The sequence below is a fragment of the Lissotriton helveticus genome, chromosome 9 (genome assembly GCF_964261635.1).
Source record: "Lissotriton helveticus chromosome 9, aLisHel1.1, whole genome shotgun sequence".
Lineage (NCBI taxonomy): Eukaryota > Metazoa > Chordata > Amphibia > Caudata > Salamandridae > Lissotriton > Lissotriton helveticus.
In genome coordinates, this window is record NC_136070.1 from 871,603,993 (window position 1) to 871,627,744 (window position 23,752).

General features: G+C 42.6%; 1 protein-coding gene across 1 annotated transcript in view; it reads left to right on the forward strand.

The window, feature by feature from the left end:
• The window catches only part of LOC144781937 (cytochrome P450 2G1-like), a 362,329-nt gene that overhangs the window by 182,248 nt on the left and 156,329 nt on the right, over nucleotides 1-23,752 (forward strand). The window lies entirely within an intron of this gene.

Here is a 23,752-nt window from a genome sequence, read left to right on the forward strand (position 1 = left end):
TTTGTCCTCCATTAGGCAGCAGTGTTGGGTACATTAAACATAAAACTTTAGAGTAGCAAGTTGTTCATTTATTTTGCTAATACGAACGGGTGGCTACAGTTACGTAGTATTTTTGGGCTTTTCTTGAACTAGAGGTTTCCTGCATGATACATGAGGGGAGGTGTTCATATAAAATCTTACTTGCCCTTATCCAGAAAACCTCTAGATGCGCCAGCCCAAACCAAAATCTACACAACTTCACATAAAGCACATATTTCTGAAGACTAGTTTTCACATTGCTTTATCACGAGGACCTCTTTTTACAACTTTTTCAAAGTAATACATTATCTCACGCAGCTTTTATTTCTTTGTCTACTTTATCTAGTAACACACAAGGTAAATCTACATGAGAAAAATGCTTACATAGAAAAAACTTGCAAAAGGAATGAACTCAGATATGTCCATGCAATTTCTGTAAGTGACATTGCGAGAACAGCACCAGGGGACTTACTAGGATCCCGTTTTCAGTGCTGTACCTGCACTGAAGGGATCTATGTGTTTCATTTCGGGGTCCATAGCACACACATTAAATAGAGGTAGTGCATGTTTCGTTGCCAGCAGAGCTTGAAAACACTAAAGGCAACTGCTGTTTTCCATTTAGATTACACCTGAACCTGAAGGCGTGATTTCACTACTCTTCCATGTACCTTTTTACCCGTGGATTTGTTGACTTCCACCAAGTTATGCATCTAATTTTGGTGTGTGTTACTTGCACACTGCATCATGAAGGCAAGCACTTTACTGATTGGGTGATTTTAATGTGTGGCTCCTCCGGATACATGGCTGCTGCAGCACCCTGATCCTAGGGTGGCTCCTACGCTAAGACGGAGGAGCATCACCCCACTGCTCTAAGAGCAGAGTAAAGTAAAAATAAAATGATAATAAGAGAACATTGTAATCATTTTATTTTTCATCTGGCTTTAAGATCAGTGTTAGGGCAGGGCTGGGCTCTGTGACACCAGTAGAGGGAATAATGGTGGCTGCACCCACCATAAGTGTGCACGATGGTTTGGCCGGCCGTCTTTGGCCTGCCAAACAGTCATGCACACTTTGCATGTACTACACCCCGGCCAGTTTGTATTATAGCCTGAGTGTAGAACATTCCCAAACTCCCAGTCTCTCTCTGAGCGCGAACCACGGCACTCAGACCAATAAAACGCTGCTGTATGACAGCATTGTGATTGGCAGGGAGAGAATGGGAGCCTGGCTGCCTGATCCTGCTTCTATTTTGGACTGTTTTCCTAAGTCTTTCTCAATAGGTCTGCTATTTTACTCAAAGCACAGAGCAAGAGAGGCTCCTCTGTATGCTGCAAAATTTCATAAATACCAATGTATGTATTTGGCAAAAATGCAACTTCAGGGCACCGGTGTGGGGGCAGAGAGCAGTCTAAATAACCATGAACGACAGTGGTGCTAGAACAAATTTTTTTGTATGTGGGGATGGTGCCATCAATGGTATATCAATGGAGTAAGAGGCGCTATGTAAAATCCATGTACTACTCAAAGAACAAGTGTAGAAAATATATTAAGCAAGAGTGGTAAGGGTGTAGTATGGAGCACACTGTGGCAAATAATAAATTACTAGATCATGATGTGATAGTTCACTGTTATTTACACTCGGCACAGAGTGAAATGGCTGCTAAATGTTCACAGATGTACAGTAATACTGATGCAACAATACAGCATATTAATGATAATGCGTGAAAATCGAGTTTAATCTAATATTTATCACTAGCACACTAGTAAGTTAAGTGTCTTGATTTGATCCTATAAAAATCTGTGTTTCCATTACACTTCAGAATCATTCCTGTTTTCCTAACTGCTGATATAGTCTGAAATATGTGTACAGTTCATTTACAGGTATTTACTTGTGCCTACGAACAAAATGGCATCCTACAGCCTTTCCTTTCACATTCTCACATTTCACATTCTCTATACCCCAGCAAGATTGTCATGTGTTTTACTTTACCAAAAAACATCTAATTTTGCACCCATAGAAAGTAAAAACCAATCTCCATGTCAAAAGAATCAGCGGCACTTTAGCAGACACATACCCAGACATTTGACCCCTGTTGATGCAGAAGGTTAGAGGGTGGAAATTAGGGTGTGAGGGAGAAAGCGCAGAAAGAAAAAGCAAAGAGGAGAGAGAAAAGCAAGGAAAAGGAAAGAGAGAAGAAACTGGAAGAAAGGAAGGAAGAGCCAAAGGAAAAGAAAGAATGAAGGATGAAAGGAGAGAAGGAGGATACTTGGGGGAAGAAGAAAAGACAAAGGAAAACTGAAAAAGAAAGAGATCAATCAAAATAAAAACAGTTTTAAGAAACAAAATAGTACAAGAATAAAAAAGATGGAAACAATTTGGAAATAAAGGCATAAATAAGTAAGAAGGAATAGCAATGGTAGATAAAGGAAGAGAGAAGATAGGAGGAAGGACAGAGTTGTGGAGAAAAAAAGTAAGCAAAAAGGTAAGAAAGAAAGAAAAATTGAAAGAAAGAAGTAAGGAAGGAAAGAAAGAAAAAAGAAAGAAAGAAAGAAAGAGAAGGCAAGAAAGAAAGAGAAGGTAAGAAAGAAAGAAAAAAGGTAAGAAAGAGAAAGAAAGAAGTTAAGAAAGAGAAAGAAAGGAGGAAAGAAAGAGAAAGAAGATAAGAAAGTAAAAATGAAAAAGAAAAAGAAGGTAAGAAAGGAAAAAAGGAAAAAAGGAAAGAAAGAGGGTATGAAAGAGAAAGAAAGAAGATAAGAAAGAAAGAAGGAAGGTAAGCAAGAAAAAAGAAGGTTAGAAAGAGAAGAAAAAGGAAGGTAAGAAAGAAAGAATGTAAGAAAGAGAAAGAAGGTGAGAAAGAAGGTAATAAAGAAGATACAGAAGAAAGAAGGTACGAAAAAAAAAGAAAGAAAGAAGGTAAGAAAGAGAAAATAGAAGTTAAGAAAGAGAAATATAGAAGGTAAGAAAGAGAAAGAAAGAAAGAATGAGAAAGAAGGTAAGGAGATAAGAAAGAGAGAAAGAAGTTAAGAAAGAGAGAAAGAAGTTTTGAAAGAAAGAAGGTACATAAGAAAAAAGAAAGAGAAAGATGGTATGATAGAAAGAAAGAAGGTATGGAAGAAAGAAAGAAAGAAGGTACGAAAGAAAGAAAGAAAGTAAGAAGTTAAGAAAGAACTTAAGAAGGTGAGAAAGAAGGTAAGAAAAAGAATCACGGTAAGAAGAATGTAAGAAGGTGAGAAAGAAAGTAAGAAAGAGAAAGATGATAAGAAGATGAGCAAGAAGGCAACAAGGTGAAAAGAAGGTAAGTAAGAGAAACAAGGTAAGAATAAAAGAAAGAATAAAAGAAAGAAAAAAGCACTGAAAGAAAGAAGGTAAGAAGGTACATGAGAAAGAAGGTACAAAAGAAAAAAGTACAAATGAAACAAGATATGAAAGAAAGTAAGAAAGAAAGAAGGTAAGAAAGAAAGAAGGTAAGAAAGAAAGAAGGTAGAAAAGAAAGAAGGTAAGAAAGAGAAGACAGAAGGTAAGAATGAGAAAGAAGGTACAAAAGAAAGAAAGATAGAAAGAAGGTACGAAGGAAAAAGAAAGAATGTACGAAAGAAAGACAGAAGGTACGAACGAAAGAAGGTACGGATGAAAGATAGAAGGTGCAAAAGAACAATACTCTAAGTCAAAATCATAAAAGTTTATCCAATATTTATAATTATTACAGATGGCAAAAGTAGTTATCTAATCAGATTCAAATCATCATCAATATTGCCTGAAAATAAAGCCAATTGCAAGAGGTCCTAGCATAAGGGAATTACCCATAACCAAATATATAATCCCTGACCATAGACCAACTTGATGGTCTGATATCTAGTTTTTTTAACAGCGCTGTGGTGGTTCTGTGGGGTGACCTCAACTGCCAATTCGAGCCTAGGAAAGATCTCAATGGCACACCTGTTACCAAGGAGGATGAGTTGTGGGCCATTCCTGAGCTCAATACTCCCCCGATTAGGGCCTGGACACCGTTGGCTCTCCAAATTAAAGCACTTACTTTAAAGTACTCCCTGCAAGCCTGCAATGGCCAAACCAGTTCTGATTCTCCCGAAGTGCACACCTATAATAGAGTTGGCCACTCTTCTATTATAGATCACATCCTAGTAGAAACCAGGATGTGAGGCAGGGTTGTGGACTTCGCTGTCAGGCCATGTCATGATAGCGACCACAACGCGTTAATACTCAAACTGTCTTTGCCAACCATCGGGGGAGCCCCAGACCTAGCTTCTACAATTGACAACAGATTGACCTTCACCAATGACAGACGAAAAGTCGGGTGGGTATGGATAGAAAAATAGCCCAAAACTATGGCCCTTCTTTGCAAAGCTATCATTCCCAATATTGAGGATTTGGCAGAGCTTTTAAAGTCAGTTGTTATCGCTGCATCCCTTGCAGGTGTTGCTAAGATCAAGAGTGCATAAATGCCAAGTTGGTGGATGTGTTTTGGCCAGTGTGTATCCGGGGGCGTTGGATGAAGATGAAGCAGACATGGTTCAATGGTAACTGTCGAGTGGCAAAGAAGGCCCTGATTGAGGCCATAAAATATAAGTGTAACTACAAAGTAAAAACAGCAGGACCTCTTACAAAGTCATCATCTCACTTGCATAAACGGCATGGGAAATGGATCAATGGAAAAGTCTGAAATTGGCTCTTGTGGCGAAAGACATGAAAACATTTTGGAACATTGTGTCCACAGGTAGTAGCAAAGGGAAGGCAGCTCTTGAGCCAAACATAGCTGCAGACAGCTGGAAAGTGCACTTTCTGGCCCTTCACGCTTCACGTGAGGTTGAGGCTGGTAGCCAGACCCTAGCTACCTTACCACCCTTGAATTCTAATCTAGTTCCCTCAGAGATTACCCTGGCAGAAGTTACCAAAGCCCTAAGTAGAATAGTTTCCGACAAAGCAACTGGCTTGGACAAGATACCAGGGGATCTTTTCCGGGCTGAACCCAATATCTGGGGCCCCTATCTATTGGTGGTCTATAATGCCATCTTGCTAGGGATGGCACTCCCTGCTACTTGGGCAGGAGCCGAAATCCACCTGGTACACAAAAAGAGATCTCCTCTATTACCTACTAATTACAGACTGATCAGTCTGATTGACATATCACGAAAGGTTTTTTGCTAGGATCCTACTAGATCACCTGAAATCCTGGTTGAAGGAACATAAGGCCCTGGCAAGCTGGGTTTAGAGAAAAAACATCAACTGTGGAACAGATCTTTAGGCTCCAACTTATCTATTGGAAATCAGTGTATTTAGAAGGCAGTAGCTTGTATCTGGTCTTTGTAGACCTCAAAAGTGCTTTTGACCTGGTTCCCAGAGATGCTCTGTGTTGACCGCACATGAATGGTATTCCCCTGGAGCGGGTACCCGTCTTTGACTACTTGGGTCTTACTTTAACTGAAAATATGGCCTAGGGGCCCCAAACAGGCAAGTCAAGCCTTAAATTGAACCAGACCACTGGTGGCCTGGTCAAGTTTTATAGAAACTATAATCGTAAGCCTGTAAGCCTAGTTATAGAGATCTATAAAACTCAACTCAGGAGTGCTGCTTTGTACGCACCAGGTCCATTATCAAGACAGAGAGCAGTTTTCTCAGGCAGCTATTCAGCCTACCAGTGAGCTCACCACGAGTTCCACAGCGTTTGTATCTAGGGGTGAGACCCATCGCAGAGGAAATTGGTTGCAGACCTCTACTATTTTGGCGGCGCCTATGGGCGACACCCGAACTGGCAGAGTACAGGTCTGAGCTCCTAGAACTTCTGAGACTCCCTGGCATAAGTAAGCTGGCTTGGTTTTCACACATCAGGGAAGGTCTTAGTATCATTGGTTGAGACAACTTATGGTACTACCCGGAATCAGCCTGTGTGGCAATTACGCGCAAGCAGTTAGTTTGCAGCTATGGGGGGGCAAACTTGCCAAACTCCATGAAAACTCCACCACTGGATCACTTACAGTTAATTTCCTGATAGCACAGGACATGTATAATATAGAGCCATGCCTCGATGAAATACAACCAGCACTAGCCAGGAAACTGTACAAGCAATTTCCGCATGGCTCACTCCCCCTGCACACATTCACTAATAAATGGTCCAGTAGCACCTTTCTGGGGTGGCCAGCTTGTAGTTTGGGAGAGAAGACTGAACTACATGTATTCTTCTTTTGCACGGGATACCACATAATCAGACATAGATGACTGATCCAATTGTTTAGGAATCTCGGCACACGTCACTGCAAAGAAAACTCCAAATTGTTTATGCTGTATCCCGTTTTTTAAGCTGTATGTAGTGGGCACAGATGACATTTCTTAAAGAGTTTTTACTTAAATGTTTTTTTTTATCTAAAACTCTTTTTATTATGAGTTTTAGCCTTTTTATCTGTTTTATACAGTCTGTATATATCTGTGTACATTTGTTTATGGTCCACCAACCGAAATGAAGAATAAAGAAAGAAAGAAATATATAATTCAATAAAGAGGTAACAGAAATCTGCTCAGATAGAAAGTCAAAGGAGAGTAATCAACACGAGGATCAACATGTAGTCAGCCTCTGAGAAAAGAGATTGAAAGTCATAGAAATGTCTGTGGCAAGTCAAAGAAAAGTCCTTAAGCATAAATCCAATAAGCAGACTATCATAGAGTCTGCCTCTAGAGCAAAAGAGCTGACACACATCCCACAAATGGCACAGTTTTTGTTGCAGAGAAGTAAAAAAACAATGCACAGGACAAGGCTTGAAGTGCTATCATAGAGCTGTACTAACAAAGATACATGGCATACCAATCAGCATTGAAGAACTTTGCTAAATACGTTTTTTAGGGAATGTCTAAATCATGGGCACATGTAAAGCACTCTTTACCCTACAAACAAGGGGAATGACATTGCATTGTTGAAATCAAAACAAACAATAAGCCATTTAAAAATGATTGAAGATACAGTTGTGGCTTGGGCAACACCAGCCTTGAATATTGCAACATACAAAAACATCTTGCCATGGCTTCCTCCTAAGGCACACAGATAAATACATTTTATTCATTACAAGAAAACAGCACTATGAAATGAATCCCATTTCAACTATTTAATAAAAAGGAAAAACACAGACGAGAAACATACACATAACACACTTGTTCATGCAGTTTTAAAACCCACATTTCTTCAGCAAATCTAAAATGTCAATGCAAACAATCAAAGGCCCAACAAAATGAATTTGCTGACTAGTTAGGCTTACTAAAACACACATAAGTAAACATTAATTTCTAACTAACGAAACTTTGTCGGTCATCTCTCTGATTTTTTAATTAATCACAAGCTGCATTACTCTATTCTGCAACAATTCATCCAACAATTTTGGTTTCTTCTACTTTGGTTTCTCAAAGACCTTCATTTCATGGTCAAATCAAGATTTAATGTAATGAAAACATGGCGGCCGCGAGTTAGAGCGACTCGCACGGAGGTGATGGTCTCTTCCCCATCGGGCTAGATGTAGACGAAATACCTGTAAAACTTGCCTTAAATCCCCTGGAAGCGTGCTGAATCCCGAAATTTTCAGCTTTTCGAAGTAAAGTGGCCAGGCGCGGATGTGTTTGGCCGCGGTTTCTGCTCCGGCGTTGCCCGCCCCTCCCATCTCGTTGCAGCAGTGGTTCCGAGCAGGCGTGGAGCTGCGACGTGGACGCCGGGTGGTGGCTCGTGGATGCCTCAAGATCGGGGGCAGGGAGAAGGGCGTGAAAAGTAACACCCGATATTTGCACCCCCCAAGGACCAAGGACGGAGATCTTGAGGTAGTAAAGGGTGCTGCGCAGAGGCTGAAATCGAAGGCAGAAGCAGTAGGAGCAGGGAGGAGGCAGAGACCCACCGTAGTCGAACCCCCTGGTGGCGATCTTGATACCGGCGGCAGCAACAGTTCCAGCAACGGTGTCAGTAAGGAGAGGGGCTGGACGGATGACCCGCAGGGAGGTGGAGGTGGAGGTTCAAAGGCATTTCCCGACTTAAAATCCCCAAAAAATCTGCGGCAGTTCTCCACTAATACCACTAATACCGCGAATACCAGCAGCAATAAAAAGAAAGCTCCCCCGAAGAAAAGAGGAGGTAAAGGAGGAGGTAAAGGAGGAGGTAAAGGAAGGAGGAGGGGAGAAGGCTCAGGGGTTAAGGAGTACTGTGAGGGCACTACCCCTGATCTGACGGACGGAGGCAGCGAATTTGGGGGGGGGACAGTCAAAGGGGTTGCCGATTGCGCAGGTGGAATCTGGGAAGCAGGGCAGGGGGGGAAAGTGGTTCCCGATTCCTATATTCAGGCGAGGGGTAAACGCAAGGGGGCCCCGGTGTCACGAATAACACCCTTGTTGCGTGCTTTTTTCAAGGTACTACCACAGGTGTTGGAGGTGACTCATAGCCCAGTTATTCAAGGCCTAGAGCCCGCAGGTTGTTCCACACAGAAGATGGCAGATTTGGGGGCTCCAGGTGGGACTCCGCTAGATGCACCTGCACCTGCACCTGTAGCGAATACACTGCCAACAGAGGCTCCCGGGGGGCTGGCTGAGGGGTGTGCAGGAGGTGGAGCAGAGGGGGGTATAATGTATACTGAGAAAGAGCAGGGAGGGACCCCCCTGGAGGAACTGCTAATCACCATGAGAGAGGAGATAAAGATGGGCTTCGCGGAATCTAAACAAAACCAAAGTGAGATCAGGATAGCATGTGACACCTTGGAGCGGAAAGTGGACGGGCTCTCGGAGAGAACTGAGAGTCTGGAAGGATCTTTTGGGGAGCTAAAAGCCAACCTGGAGGCAGTACATTCCCGGATTCAATCCCTAAGGAAGGAGGGGGATGAGATGAGGGACAGGGTCGAGTCTCTGGAGAATTTTTCTAGAAGAAATAATCTACGTCTCTTAAAGATCCCAGAGGCGAAAGAAGGGGGAGACCTTAAGACTTTTGTGGTGTCTTTATTAAAAAGTGCCCTTAACCTGGAAGAAACAGAGGAAGAGTTAGCCAAAGATATTCAGAGAATTCACAGGGATCCATTCCGCCTCAATGCAGGGAGAGTAAAGCCAAGGAAAATAGTCTTGAACTTTTTGACATACTCCCTGAAAGAGAAGATTCTTAATGTCGCCCTGAAGGCGAAATCACTGAAAGCCCCGGACTTTTCCTTTAAGGTTCGGTCGGACCTTTCGAAGGTCACCCTCGAAAGACAGTGGGAGTTGGGGCAAACAATGGATAAATTCAGGGCAGCGGGGGTTACAGTACAAATGAGGTTTCCCGCCTTCCTAAAAATAATGTACAACAACAAGATGTACAACATTCGTTCCCCCAGGGAAGCGGATGAGCTAATTAGCTCCATTTCTGAGCACTCACAAGGAGGGAGATAAGCCCCAGTAACCCTAACACTTCTTCCAGCCAAAGGTAGGGGATGAAGTATTCACTTGTAAGAATCAATGTCAAGTTAGTCAGATTTGGGTTTGACAGTTAATGGAGAAAAAAGAAAGGAAAAAAAAAATGTTAATGTAAAAAAAAAAAATAGCATTAAAAAAAATAAATTAGGAGGAATAAAGTCCATGGGCCTTTTACATTTATTAGGGAAAGAGAAGAACAGGAAAGATAGAAAGAAAAATACAATAGAATTGAATAAAAGCTATGACAACATTTAAAAACAAGGAGAAAATCCAAATCAAAGTTAAAGGAGAGGGAGGAAGAGAGAAGGATGAAGAATGAGGAGAGGGGTGGGGGGGAGAAAAAAAAAGAAGAAAGAGGATTCTGTTTGTTTTTTTTTCTTTTTTTTTTCTTTCTTTCCCTTCTCGCTCCGCACGTCTGTAATAAGGGGACAAGCGAATACATAAAAATATAAAGAATAGCAGGTAAATAGATTTTCTATAGGGGGTAGTTGGGGTTAGAGACTAATACACCAACGTAAAACTGGCGAACCAACATGCCAGGAGAAGTGAGGGGGGGGGGGGGTTTCCAGGGGAGGGGGGAGGGAAGGGGGGCGCAAAGAAAAAAAAAGTCCTCATAAACCTGTTGCTATTTTTTTTAATTCCAAGCTAATTTCCAACCACCGCGACCACCTTCTGAGAGTGTTTTATCCAGCTAATGGTAGGGGGTATAAAAAGATAACAGGACGGAAGTGCAATTTTTATCCTGGAACATTAATGATCTACGAGTGAAGGGCAGGAGGCATAGAATCTTGCAATATTTCAGGGACTCCCCAGCGCAGGTCATAGTGTTACAGGAGACACCTACTCAAACAGGAGGTTGAAACAATCATGAAAACGCAGAGGTGGGTGGACAAATTAATCTGCACAAATCAGACCGCTAACATCCGTGGGATACTCATTATGTTTAAAAAATCAGCAAAGGCACAGATTTTGGCCTATGAGGAGGACCTTAGTGGGAGGTGGCTGATCAGTAAAATGAAGTTAGACGGTCAACAATATATTTTGGTAGGTTATTACGGTCCAAACCAAGACGATCCGTCCTACCTTCAAAAAATCCAAGGGGCTTTAGTCACTCTGAACGACCCTATTATATGGGTGGGGGACTTTAATATCGTTTTGAACCCCAAGCTCGATAAGTCCTCAAACTCCAGAGCGATGGTATCATCCAAGTCAAGGCCCATTCTGCTGTCCATTATGTCGTCTGTGGGGTTGGCAGACGTCTGGAGAGAAAGGGCGGGTATCGCTCCCGGGGTTTCCTACAGGAACCTTAAGTATAGACACAGCTCAAGGATTGATTATGCCCTCTTTAGCTATAATATTAAAGAGGAGGTGAAGGGGTTGCGGTATCTACCCCCTCATCTCTCAGATCACTCAGCGATAATCTTCTCCCTGATTGTCACTCAACAGAAAAAATATTCGTCGTGGTCATTTGATCGGACGATTTTGTTAGATCAGGCGGAGACCAACTTGCTGTCAGAAGAGGTGTCTAAATTCCTAGAAATCAATTTGGATTCAGCGGGAATCAGCACTGTATGCAAAACCCTTAAAGCTTTTGTAAGAGGGTATATTACGAATCGAGCTTCATACAGAGGAAAGGCCTATAGAGAGAAAATCAGGATTTTAGAACGAGAACTGGATAGCTTGGACAGGAGGTGCGGTACCTCAGGGGGAATCTCTGTCGTGTAAGAAGAGCGGGCTAAGGTGAAGTCAGAGTTGGATAAAGTATTACAGGAAAGAGTGGAGAGGAGGTGGGCGGCAAGCAAGATCTCGAATTTCGAAAATGGGGAGGCAGCTGGTAAGGTTTTAGCTTGGAAGATTAAAACAGATCAATCTAAAAAGTTTATAAAGGGAATTCGAAAGGAGGGGGACCCTACTGTCAGGACTACCAATACGGAGATTGGTAGCGCTTTTTAGGAGTTCTTGCAAAATATTTACACCGAGGACATCGAAGATGACCCCCTGGCAAGAAACTCATGGCTAGGCAGGATCCAACTGCCCACCCTTACGGGCGATCAAACAGAACGCCTCGATAGGGACATATCGGAGGTTGAAGTAAGTAAGGCGATAGGTCAACTGGGGAGAGGGGTTGGCCTAACGGCTAAGGCGCTCGACCTCAGACCTGGGGAACTCGGTTCGAGTCTCGGTAACGACGCCAAAAACCCCCTGTGATTCTGGGCAAATCACTTAATCTCCCCGTGCCTAAAATGAATGTGTGTCCGTCCGTAACTGGTGCTATGTAAAGTGCTCTGATAACTGATTCGGTTCGGTTCTAGTTCGCGCTATATAAAACTCTGCAAAAAAAAAAAAAAAAAAAAAAGCAAGGGAAGGCGGCAGGGTCAGATGGCCTTCCTGGGGAATTATACCGGTTTTGTGCCCGGTCTTAGTAACAACATTGACGGCGCTATTCTACGACATTTTTATAAATGGGTTAGTGCCTCCGCATTCGTGGAGTGAAGCAACCATAGTTCTTATACCGAAACCGGGCAAGGATCCAACTGATTCCGGGTCTTATCGGCCGATCTCGCTATTAAACAATGATTACAAGATCTTTGCCGCAGTGTTATCAGCTCGGCTGGCAAGTGAGATCGGCTCGATAATTCATGAAGACCAAAAGGGCTTCATTAGGGGGCGCCAGTTGGCAGATTTAACCCGGGACCTGGTTGCAGCGATAGATATCGCCACAACTTTTTCCTTACCCTTGGCTACATTAACCCTAGACGCCACTAAGGCCTTCGATAGGGTCAACTGGCCCAACCTGGCGGCAGTATTAAGGAAGTTTCATCTAGGTGAGAACTTCTGTCGAACCATCCAGCTGCTGTACAGAGCCCCCACCGCCAAGCTTTTAGTCAATGACACACTTACAGAGCCATTTAAAATTTCACGGGGAACCAGGCAGGGTTGTCCCCTTTCCCCACTCCTGTTTAACCTATATCTAGAGCCTTTTGCGCAGACACTGAGAGAGGAACATAGTATTACCCCTTTTGAGTATAGCGGATGGGTGAAGTGTCTGGGCATGTATGCGAATGATATTCTTATCTATACGTCAGACTCCGTTCAGGCCTTCCCGACAGTAATCAGGAGAGCAGAAGAATTCGGGCAGATTTCGGGGTATGAGATAAATGCAGGGAAAACTGAAATAATGGTGTGGAATATCAACAACACACGATTGGACATAACCTCCTCAATGCGCTATTTGGGAATTAAGATCACCCAGGAGGTTGGGAATATACCACAAGTCAATCTGGATCGGGTTTCCCGAGAATGTCGGGCACTTTTAAAGGCATGGACCTTTCTCCCTCTGACTATCTATGGGAGAGTGAGTCCAATAAAAATGTCAATTTTACCTAAGCTCACATATATTTTTAACAGCATTCCTCTAGCCTTTGAGCCAAAGCAAATTATGAAGTGTCAACAGGAGATCAACTCATTTATTTGGAACTACAAGTCCACCAGGATAGCCTGGAAGAAACTGAGGAGGAGGAGGGAAAAGGGCGGGCTCTCTCTTCCAGACATACAATATTATGCTTGGGCCTTTCAGTTGTCATTGTCCAGAATGCTACTGAAAACTCCAACAGATTCATCAGCAGGGAGAATGTTTAAGGCCATGTTAACTGGAACGGGCTTGCCAATGGACGGTTTTCTATTTAAATTCGGGGAACAGAAGTTCTTCAAAAAGGTGAGGCTGAAGGTCTTGCAGTCTCTGGCCAGAGCCTGGACAAGGATTAGGAGGATTGCAGGGCTGGCCTACTATTAAAATCTGGCTTCAATCTGGGGGTCTCCGGGGCTCCCCCCGTGCTTGGGTGACAACCTATCGATACCCCTAAGAGAGGGGTGGATACTGAGATGGGGCGACTTGATGGCAGGCGGGGCACTAATACAGTGGGATAAATTGTATGAAAGGGTCGGCCCAAGATTATCTAGGTTTAAATACATACAACTTGTAAGCTGGTCTAGAGAGCTCCTTCAAAAGAATACCCTAGTGGGGAGGCGTAGTGTGCTAGAACAACAGCTTGTGGAGAAACCTCCGGGGGGTAAAGAGGTAGCGCGCTGGTATTGGGTAATCTTGGAGGAAGTGGATGGAGACTTTGACTTCCCAGATGAACTGTGGGCCGTGGACATGGATCCTCAAGGGTAGGAATGGTGGATAAGATCATTCGCTCTTCTTTATAAAACTGTCAAGCCTGCTTGGTTGAGGCGGAATCATTTGTTCTCGGTTCATCGAGCCTATTGGTCACCACAAAGGCTTGCGAAGTTTCAATCCGGAAAATGCTGCAACAAGTGTAGTCTCCAGGGCGCATCAGATGTTCACATGTTTATGGAATGTCCTCCAATCAAGGCGTTCTGGGTAGAAGTCCTGTTTACATTGGGCTCGATACTCAAAGTAACCTTACCTTGCACACTAACACTTGTAATCTCTGGGATGGGTGATAATGTTACTGGCCCAGCAAGGCAGTTGTTATTTTATGCAATTTTACTCGCGCGGCGACAGATATGTAAATTTTGGGTCGACTCCAAGGCGCCAACACATGCCAGTTGGTTATCATCCCTATTTGAAACATCAAAAGTCGATCTGGCCAGATCATGCAGCAGTAATAAGCTCACCTTTTGGAATCTTTTGATTTCTTGGAGTTAGTGGTTGTATGTCTAACACCGTTTGTTTGTTTTTTTCCCCCCGGGTCCTATGATTATGCCTCCAAACTCCAGGCTCCATTGTGGTGGTTCCGTTAGATATGAGCTGGGCCTGGCGGTAGCTTCTACCTTGACGGAGTCTGGGATGGGTTTGACAGTTTGCCACTCGCCATCAATGCCTCAGTAAACCCAGATCTAGTCTCCCGCCAGGCTGATGTACAAGGTTATGGTGGTGGAGTGTGCGCTCCATTCTTGGTCGCACAAATAGGTGGTTGGCTATATAGTTTCTGGTCACGAGGTACAGGCAAATGAGGAAAAAAAAAAAAAAGATTTAATGTAATCAATTGCAATATCTGCCCTCTTTCATTTTCTAGTCATTGTCTTGTTTTTATAATCGCAGTGGTGGTTAGTATCCTTTTTAATAATCTGCCACCCACATCACCAAACCATTTACCAGTCCTTGCAGTTCCCTTTGGAATCGTACTGAGCCATGAACCAATCAGGGGAGGCTCTAGGCTCATGGCGGCCCTGGGCAGGGAGCGTAGGTCGGGGCCCCGGAAGGGATGTATGACGGTACAACGCGTGGTATTACCACGCGTACCGTTACAACACAGGTTTTACAACGCAACTCGTTACAACGACTTGCGTTGGGGGGCGCTGGATAGTGAATAGTTTAATTTACTATTCCAACTCCAGTCCCCGTGGATAGTAGGGAAGGTGTTGGATAGTAAATTAAACCATTCCCTATCCTAGAGCGCCCCCAGCGCAATTCGTTGTAACAAATTGCGTTGTAAAAGTTGCGTGGTAATGGTACCACATTGTAAAAGTTTCGTGGTAAAGGATGTTCCCCCCCGGAAGAGGGGGTCCGGGCGCCAATCGGGAACCAGGAGGAACGCAGGCGTGTAGGCCAGTGAAGAGGGGGGGGGGTCAGGGTGTTTGGAAGTGGAACAGAGCCGGAGGCCGCCAAATCCCTGCCTGGGACCGCCACGCAAATATGTATCCTTCCTCAGAGGATTATTATATTAAGGATATATATTGGCGTGGCGGCCCCTGGAGTTTGGCAACCCTGTTCAGGTGCACAGCTTGCACATGCCTAAGGCCGCCCCTGAACCAATTATTTCCCATGAACCAGTCTCTCACAAGGTTTTAGCTTCATCAGAAACGTTATTTAAATTATTAATATACTTATTAATTAACATGCTAATATTGGGCACAGGTGTACAATATTGCTGGACCTTTACTATGCAGCACACACCATCTTCTTTCACAAGTAAAACATACAAAGCAATCCTATTTTGCATAACTATTGCATGAATGGCTACCAAGTTTTCATTAATTTTAATTAATGCACCTACAGTATTTGCAGCCAAATGATCCACTAAAGTAGAAAACATTTGAATTTTCACATCATTCACAGCAACACCAATAGGAGGGATCAACACATCAAATATATCCATAAGCACTTGATCAAACCCATGTTTCACTCTAATAAGACTTGCTTCAGTTCTCTCCTTCTGTAAGCAAATTAACATAAGTATTTCCTGTAAAATTCCCAACAGAAACATTTCTATGTTTCAGTCTTCTATCTCTTATAGCATCACTGTATGTGAAACATTGTATCTTCAGAGGCATGTCCCATAGGAATGTATTGAGAGTACAGATAGTAGCCATCCTCTTTCTATAAAAACTTTCAAAAACGAAATCACTAGACAAAGTGCCAAAATAGAAAAATATATATATTTTTAAATGTTATGTAATTAAGGATGCGGCAGAACAAGGGCAAACACATTCTCGGATTCTCGTAGGGAGATCGACCCCAAGGACAACAAGGGCATCCAGGAGGCCAGACCAGAGCCTAAACCTATGGATAATCGTACAGGGAAAGGAGCCAAAGGGGAGAAGAGGAGAGAAACAACGGACCTAGTCAAAAGCACCAAAAAAAATGGAAAGAACAAGCCTAAAGGTACATTGCAGAGCGGATGGGGGGGGAGGGGAGAACAAAAAACAATTACCTATCACAAGTTTGTTTTCCCCCCGTGAGGGTAATAGGAACCTGGGGCCACGGAGACTTCAGGGGTTAGCCACGAGCCTTTGTGCCCAGAGAACTCCCAAATACTCCCCGATTACCTTTCCCCAGGACAGACGCCAGAAGGAAGGCCCTCTTGGAGGTCATGCAATGAGAAGACCATGATAGAAAGCCCCAAGGTACCCCTCACTGACCCTCAAACCAACGTCCACAGCAACCCCGATAAAGGAGAACCAGAGCGGAACCCTGCAGCCCCAGAGACCCATGGCAAGGTACTATGTGTAACTACACAATCTGGTAGGGAAATGGAAGGGGCAATCCCCCCCCAAAAAAGACCCACGATGCAGGGTATCTATCCCCCGACTCCATGGAACATTTCTACTCCCTGAACGAGGACTCAGCTGACTCCGGGTCTGAGCTCTCTAGCAACAGTGAAGAAATGGAAGATGACAACACCTCCACGAGTAACTGCATTCAACAGGAAGAGAAGAGAACACAAAAGAGAACTAAGAGAGGGTCAGACCAGAGAGGGGGGAAGAACAAAAACAGGAGAAACATAGATGAGCCAGACAACGAAGATGAACTGAGGTGGGATTACTCGGCCACACAGGTTGTGGGCTCCGGTTGTCCAAACACAGAAGACAGAACACCCAAAACTCATCAGGGGGGTCAGGAAGAACCAAGAAAACACCACAACGATCTCCCGGAGCCTTCCCTGGATATGATATTTCAATCATTAAAGACCATTCAGGATTACATCAAAAGCGAGAATCGACAAGCCAGAATGGCCACAAAAAAACTTCAGGGTACCATGCGCAAAATTGGTAAAACCTGTACAGAAATTGCGGATAGACTGGGCATGGCGAAGAGGCGCACGGAGGAAATAGAGACCACAGTGGATACATTAAAAGAGCAAGCATCCTCCCAAGACAATACGCTAAAGGATGTCATGTGGAAACTGGAGGAGGCCGAAAATAGGCAACGGCGGAACAACCTAAGATGGCTCGGAATCCCAGAAAATATCAAGGGAAACGACATGCGGGGGGGCTCACAATAAATCTCCTGAAAAATTCATTGCCGGAATTAGCACACTGGGACTGAGATAAGGAAGTGCAACGGGTGTATAGATTCCCTCCTTCAATTCCAAAGTGACAAACAAATACACAAGGCTACCCACGGGTGATTTTAATCTACTTTGGGAATTTCTTGCTCCGACAGGCAGTCTATGATCTGGCCAGACCTAATATGAAAAGAAAAGGAGAAAACTTTACGTACTTTGCTAAGCCATACTTTGCACACGCCATAGTTGAAAGAAGATAGAGGCTTAGACAACTCATCACCCCTTTTCAAAAAGCCAGGGCTGCACCTTATCTACAAAATCCTGCTAAACTGAAAAATGTTCACCAAGGACGGATTTTGTACTTTTCTTCAGAAACACAAGCCCAGAAGCTGCTTGACGAAATTCTAGCAGGCGGGAAGAAACCCAGTTAGGCCAGCTCTATAGCTCAGGGAATGTGATCCTTTTGTGAGGACAATAGGAGTGACATTAGGGTCTGGACAAATCAAAGGATCTAGTAATCTCAATCAAAGGTTAGAGAGGTTACAGGCAATACCAGAATGAGATTATTGTTGGTAATTAAGGGCATTATACTTTGTATCAGTAACTATATTTTTGATGAGTATGATGAGTTATTTTATCTAATTTTCGAGGGGGTTTCTTTCTCCTTTTTTTTTCTTTTTCTCTCCTTCAGGGGATACTCTTTCTTTTTATTCTAAATCTCACTGGAGGGGTCGAAAACAGGATGGGGGGATGGGGTGAGGGGGCGCGGAGGGGGGAGGGAGAGTGGATGATCCAGACGCTGTCACACAGGCTCAGGATTGAGCCTGATTGCCACACAAGGGAGGTGGAGGGAGGCGGGGGGCCGAACAAACATGCACGGAATAAGGATGGAAGCCATAGTCAGGGCAAAAACTACAACTACACAACAGATGGGACATTCAAATAGGGGATGTCTATCAGAATGGGTAAAGCACCAAAGTTAAAGTGGGTCAGGATCCAAAAATCATGAATGGCTAAGTTAAGAATATTATCCATTAATATCTGTGGTCTCAACGATCTGAAGAAAAGACAGAGAACCGCAATAGGTCTCAGAGCAATGGGGGCTAATATTGTATGTCTCCAGGAGACTCATGTAGAGGGGTCCCAACTGCATCTCCTGAAAACTCTCGGATACAGATTGATCATAGCTACAACACAGGCAACTAAAACACAAGGGGTGGCCATATTGGCAGGAGGTGGGGGGCTTCAATTCATGAGATCAACTGCCGACAAGTTAGGGCGATGGGCAATCACCGAATGCCAGTATGGCACAGGGAAAAAAGTAACTATCTTGTCTATATATGGGTGCATTACGGACGATCCAGACCTGCTGGAATTTATCTCTAATGAATTAGTACACTGGTCGCTCCCAATGATTGTATGCGACGATCTTAACCTGAATCTACCATCTGACTCGTCGCCGGGGCACAATTTTGTTTACCAGGGGAGGAAATCAAGGGTATTTAGAGCATTCCAGGAATTATGTAATACACACGGGATGTCGGATTGTTGGCAGTCTAAACACCCCAATAATCCAGGTTTTACTCTCTTTTCTCACCCACATTCAAAGCTTGCTAGGCTAGACTATGTACTTGCCTCCCATACTATCATATCCAAGTGTCTTATAGATAGATTGCCCAGGGTCCTGTCAGACCACAATCCCCTAATCTTAAGTATTGATACCGAGGGGATACAACAGGACCACAATAGATGGACATTCGAAAGGGCTCTACTAGTAAATGTAAAGTACTGTCAACTTATGGATGAATGGATACCAGAATTTCTAGAGGACAACTTGGGAAGCGCACCATTGGAAGTGGTTTGGGATACACTTAAGGCAGAAATTAGGGGAGAAACCCTCAGATTCTCGATTAAAAGCAACCAGGAGTCGAAACAAAATATGAAAATATTGCAGGAGAAATTAGCAACAGCTGAGGAAGGACTTATAAGAGCAGTCCAGGGGGGCCTGAATATTGAAGGGGCTTTACAAGATGTAGCCATAACAAGGAACAAAATAGTAGGGATCTTCACTGGAAAAGCAATATGCAAAGCCACATTGAATAAGGAGAAAGTATACGAATTAAGTGAACAAGTAGGACATCATCTTGCAGTCCGAACGAGACAACAGAATATGGCTAACACGATTAAAGAGATCAAAGATCCTAATAATGGCATTAGGCAATAATCCAAAGAGATAAGGGAAGCTTTTCAGAACTACTATCAGGACCTATACACAGAAACTAGCAAAAACCAGGAAAGAATTGAGAAATATCTAGATCTAGCTATAATGAATCAGCTCCCACAAGCAGATCAAGACAGCCTGGCAGAAATACCCCAATGGGTAGAAATTCTTCTATCAATAAACAGTCTATCCCCCGGAAAAGCAGCCGGGTTAGATAGAATACCCATAGAAGTTTATGCTAAATTTCACAAGCCATTGAAAGGAATTTCTAACCGATCTAATGACTCATGTTCTCCAAGGAGTGCGGCCACCGGGGTCTTGGGCTCGTGCCAAAATTGTGGTTTTTCCAAAGAAAAATAAAGACCCTACAGAATTAGTGGCCTACCGCCCAATCACACTAATAAACAGTGATTCTAAACTCTACTCTAAATTGTTAGCTAGCCGACTAGCACCAGTCATACATAAAATTATTTCAACCCGACAACATGGATTCGTCCCAGGTAGATCTACCATTGACCATGTTTGGAGGGTAATTACACTCTTTGACATAGCAGAAGTTACAGGAGACCCTATGGCACTTATATTATCAGACGCAGAGAAGGCCTTTGATAGGGTCTCCTGGCAATATTTATGGATGGCTATGTCAAAAAGTGGAATTGGGGAACAATTTATAAATGCTGTTCGTATGCTATATGTCAACCCGGAAGCCGTGGTTATGATTAATGGGGAAATGTCAGATAACATCAACGTGACCAGAGGGACAAGGCAGGGGTGTCCATGTTCCCCCCTATTATTCGCTATATTTATAGATATGTTTATCTGTAGACTAGAAACCAATTTGGCCATAACACCTATTAAAACCCCAAATGGAGACACTAAGACCCTAGCGTACGCGGACGATATCGAAATTGTTACAAGCAATCCAAGTGAAGCAGTTAAAGTAATGGAAGAGGAACCAGTCATTTTGGAGAGATCTCTGGCTATTAACTAAACCAAGATAAAACCCAGATAATCATTAATAATAAAAGCACCTATAATGACGTTAGGATAGTGGAAAACGCAACGTATTTGGGAGTAAACATCACCTCTAATTTAAACTGGTAAAAATCGATATGGACCCACTCATGAAACAAATGGAAAAAAGCCTTAGCAGATTGCATAATCTACATCTAACCATAATAGGGAGATGTAACGTTATTACAATGTTATTTTTCCCCAAATTTCTATACTTTTTTAGAACTATATGTTTAAATTTTGACCCACAGATCTTTAAAGAGATAGACAAAATATTCTCTTGCTTCATTTGGGGATATAAATGGTCATGAAGAACCTATAGATATATCACCCTCACGAAAGAGAGAGGAGACCTCGCCGTGCCTACTGGGCCCAAATAGGGACCTTGGAGGAGGGGGGGGGGGGGTCCTAACTCCGTTATTCTCGGTACTGAAGCGGTAGAACATCTGTGGTGATTGACATACGATTGTCATTTCAAGAAAGTTCGTTTTCAAGCATTAACCGGCATTTATACCGCATGGAATCATGTACGTAAACTTCTTGGGATTGGAAGGGTCTCCTACTATACGACTCTCCTTAGAAATAACAACCTTCCAGAGATTTTCACTGACGCATGTATGAAGAGATGGGTCAGATTGGGAATCACTCAATGTGGCTCCTTTTATGCCCCAACAGGCTTTAAATCATTTGAAGATTTAAAATGTGAATTTGGTTTAGAACATCGAGACTTCTTTAAATATTTACAAATTAGAGATTTTTTTATGAAAAAGGGGGGCGGAAGAGCAACATTCCAGAGAATCCAGACAATTGAATCAGTTAACCAAAACACTACAGTTAAAATTGGGGAAATATATATTAACTTAGTTTCCGAACTTCCTGATGATCTGGATAAACATACCCAAAAATGGCAGAACAAGCTAGACACAACTAAGGGCTCAATTCAGAGGGCATTTGACTCTCCCAATCATTATTAATGTCAACCAAATTGCAAGCCCAGTATTACAAGACATACTTTCAATTGAATTATACACCTAATAAGATAGCCAAGTGGAACACGGGCAAAGGTACGGAGTGCCCACGATGCACGCTACATGAAGCAGATATAATACACATGTTCGCTACATGCGGTACACTTAGCCCTATTAGACGGGAGATCTCTACATTTCTATCAGAAATCTTTGATTCAAGAATAGAAATCTCAACAGTTGAAATAATTCTAGGAGCAGATGGGGACCTCCGACCGAACGGAATGAAAGGTCTCTTATTCGTTTCAATGGCTGTTTACAGAATATGTCTTGCATCGGCCTGGCTAAACCCGACCCACCGACCTTCCAACAATGGCGGGCACGACTGCTAGCAACATACAGCCTAGAGATAGCTATCTATAGTAGGAGGGGACTGAAAAAGAAAAGGAAGGGATTAGAAATTTGGGACCCCCTTACACGATGGATAGAACGTCCCTGATCAAAATGTGTACCTTTGAAACTGTGATGAATATGATTGAAATATTACGTTACATGTATAATACTATGGATACACCTGACTATGTATATATAGAGTGACATGCCTGTATGGGAGGGTGGGGGGGGTTGAGGGGATGGTTGTTAATAATGTTCAAATATCTCAATAAAGAATTGTTTAAAAAAAAGGTTGTGTAATTAATTTCAGTTTTCAAAATACGTTGATACCAGCAAATAAGTGCATATGAATTAGCAATTAATTTCACACAGTTCAATGGAAACACAAAACTATCTTCTGCTGGATACATAAGGTATAACATGATTCTATTTCATGGCTTTTCAGAATCTTTGTCATTCAGATCTATTGCTAATTCAATTGACTTTTTTTCTCCATTTTTCTTTACACTGTCAAGTCTGTGCAACACTCTTTTTCCTTCTCGCACTTCTTTAGGCCAATCAGATAGCACCAATCTTCCATCTTTACTCAAATTGTTCCACTTGCTTCATTTTCATCGTCCTTTGTTTTACAACAGGCACAACATACAACTGGAACACCATGAGTTGCTTTTCGGGTTTTCAGAGTTTGAGTTTTTTAAGTTTTATTATGTGGTTGTTGTATTTGTTCTTCTTGAACCTTTGTTCCCTGCCCTCTGAATCCAGGTAGAAAACTCAAGTTTGCCTTTGTGAATTAGTGATGTATTTCAACAATTCTCCATCTGCAGTCTTCAATCTCTTTCTGTAAAATGTGTGGATCCAAACTGGAAAACCCTCACACATTGCAACAATATTCCTCACCAAGGTCACTTGTTAAGGGCCTTTCCAGTGAGCCTATAAAGAAAGTTTTTTTTACCATGTTTTCTCACCACAATGTAATGTGCATTCTTTAGGTCATTGATGAATTTTTCACTTGTTGAAGGTGTAGCCAAATTCACCTGGTGAGAGATCATCCAAAACTTTGCAGTAATCCAGAACCAGATCATCAGTATTATTCATAAGTACAGCTAAAGGAATACAGGAAAGCTTCATAGCCTGCTCCATTAGGACTTTTGAGTTAAAAAAGCCTGTTTTAATTTTGGGGGCGCTCCACAGACTCAACTTAACTAAGGAAAGGACATTTGACCATTTTAATGCTGTCGACACACTTTAGTCAACTTTGCTTTCAAGTTACCATTGACCCTATCTACATTTCCTAATGCTTCTGTATAATATCCACAATGGAAATTCTGTTCCACCTACAGTGCCGTACAAAGGACTCTCATGACTTAATAGTTAACATTAGTTGCTCTAGCTCACTCTAAAGAAGTTGGTAAATCAAATCTAGGAATCAATTTACCTTAATAAAAGCTTGGCTACAGTTAGTGAATCTCATCTGCAGCTTGAGTTAGCCTCTATTCAATTAGAAGAAAGACAGAAATTTACCAAAATATATCTTAGATTGTTACAAGGGGGCACCAATATAAAATCGATTTGTAATCTTGTGAAATGACCTTTTGATTTTACTATGTGACTCATAGTCCATTTGTCTTCCTACTAATGTTTATCCTTTTACCAGTGGCACATCTCTGACAGAGTATCTCTGTAATTTTCTTGAAACAATATTTTTTAAAGATTGACAATAGACCATCACGATCCATAGTTGTAGTCCCATGAAAGTATCTTGCCATCAGCAACAACATGGAATCAGGCAGTGTGACTCTCTTATCACTTGACATCCAAACCGCTTTATTGCCCTTTGAACTTCCTGCTTTCTCTTATCTTTTCTTTTTATCCTCCTGCACTCCATTTTGCAGTTCCCTCAATCCTCAAGTAATTGTGCTGACATTGACAAGAAACTATTGACATTTTCCATTACACATTTGTATTTTTCATG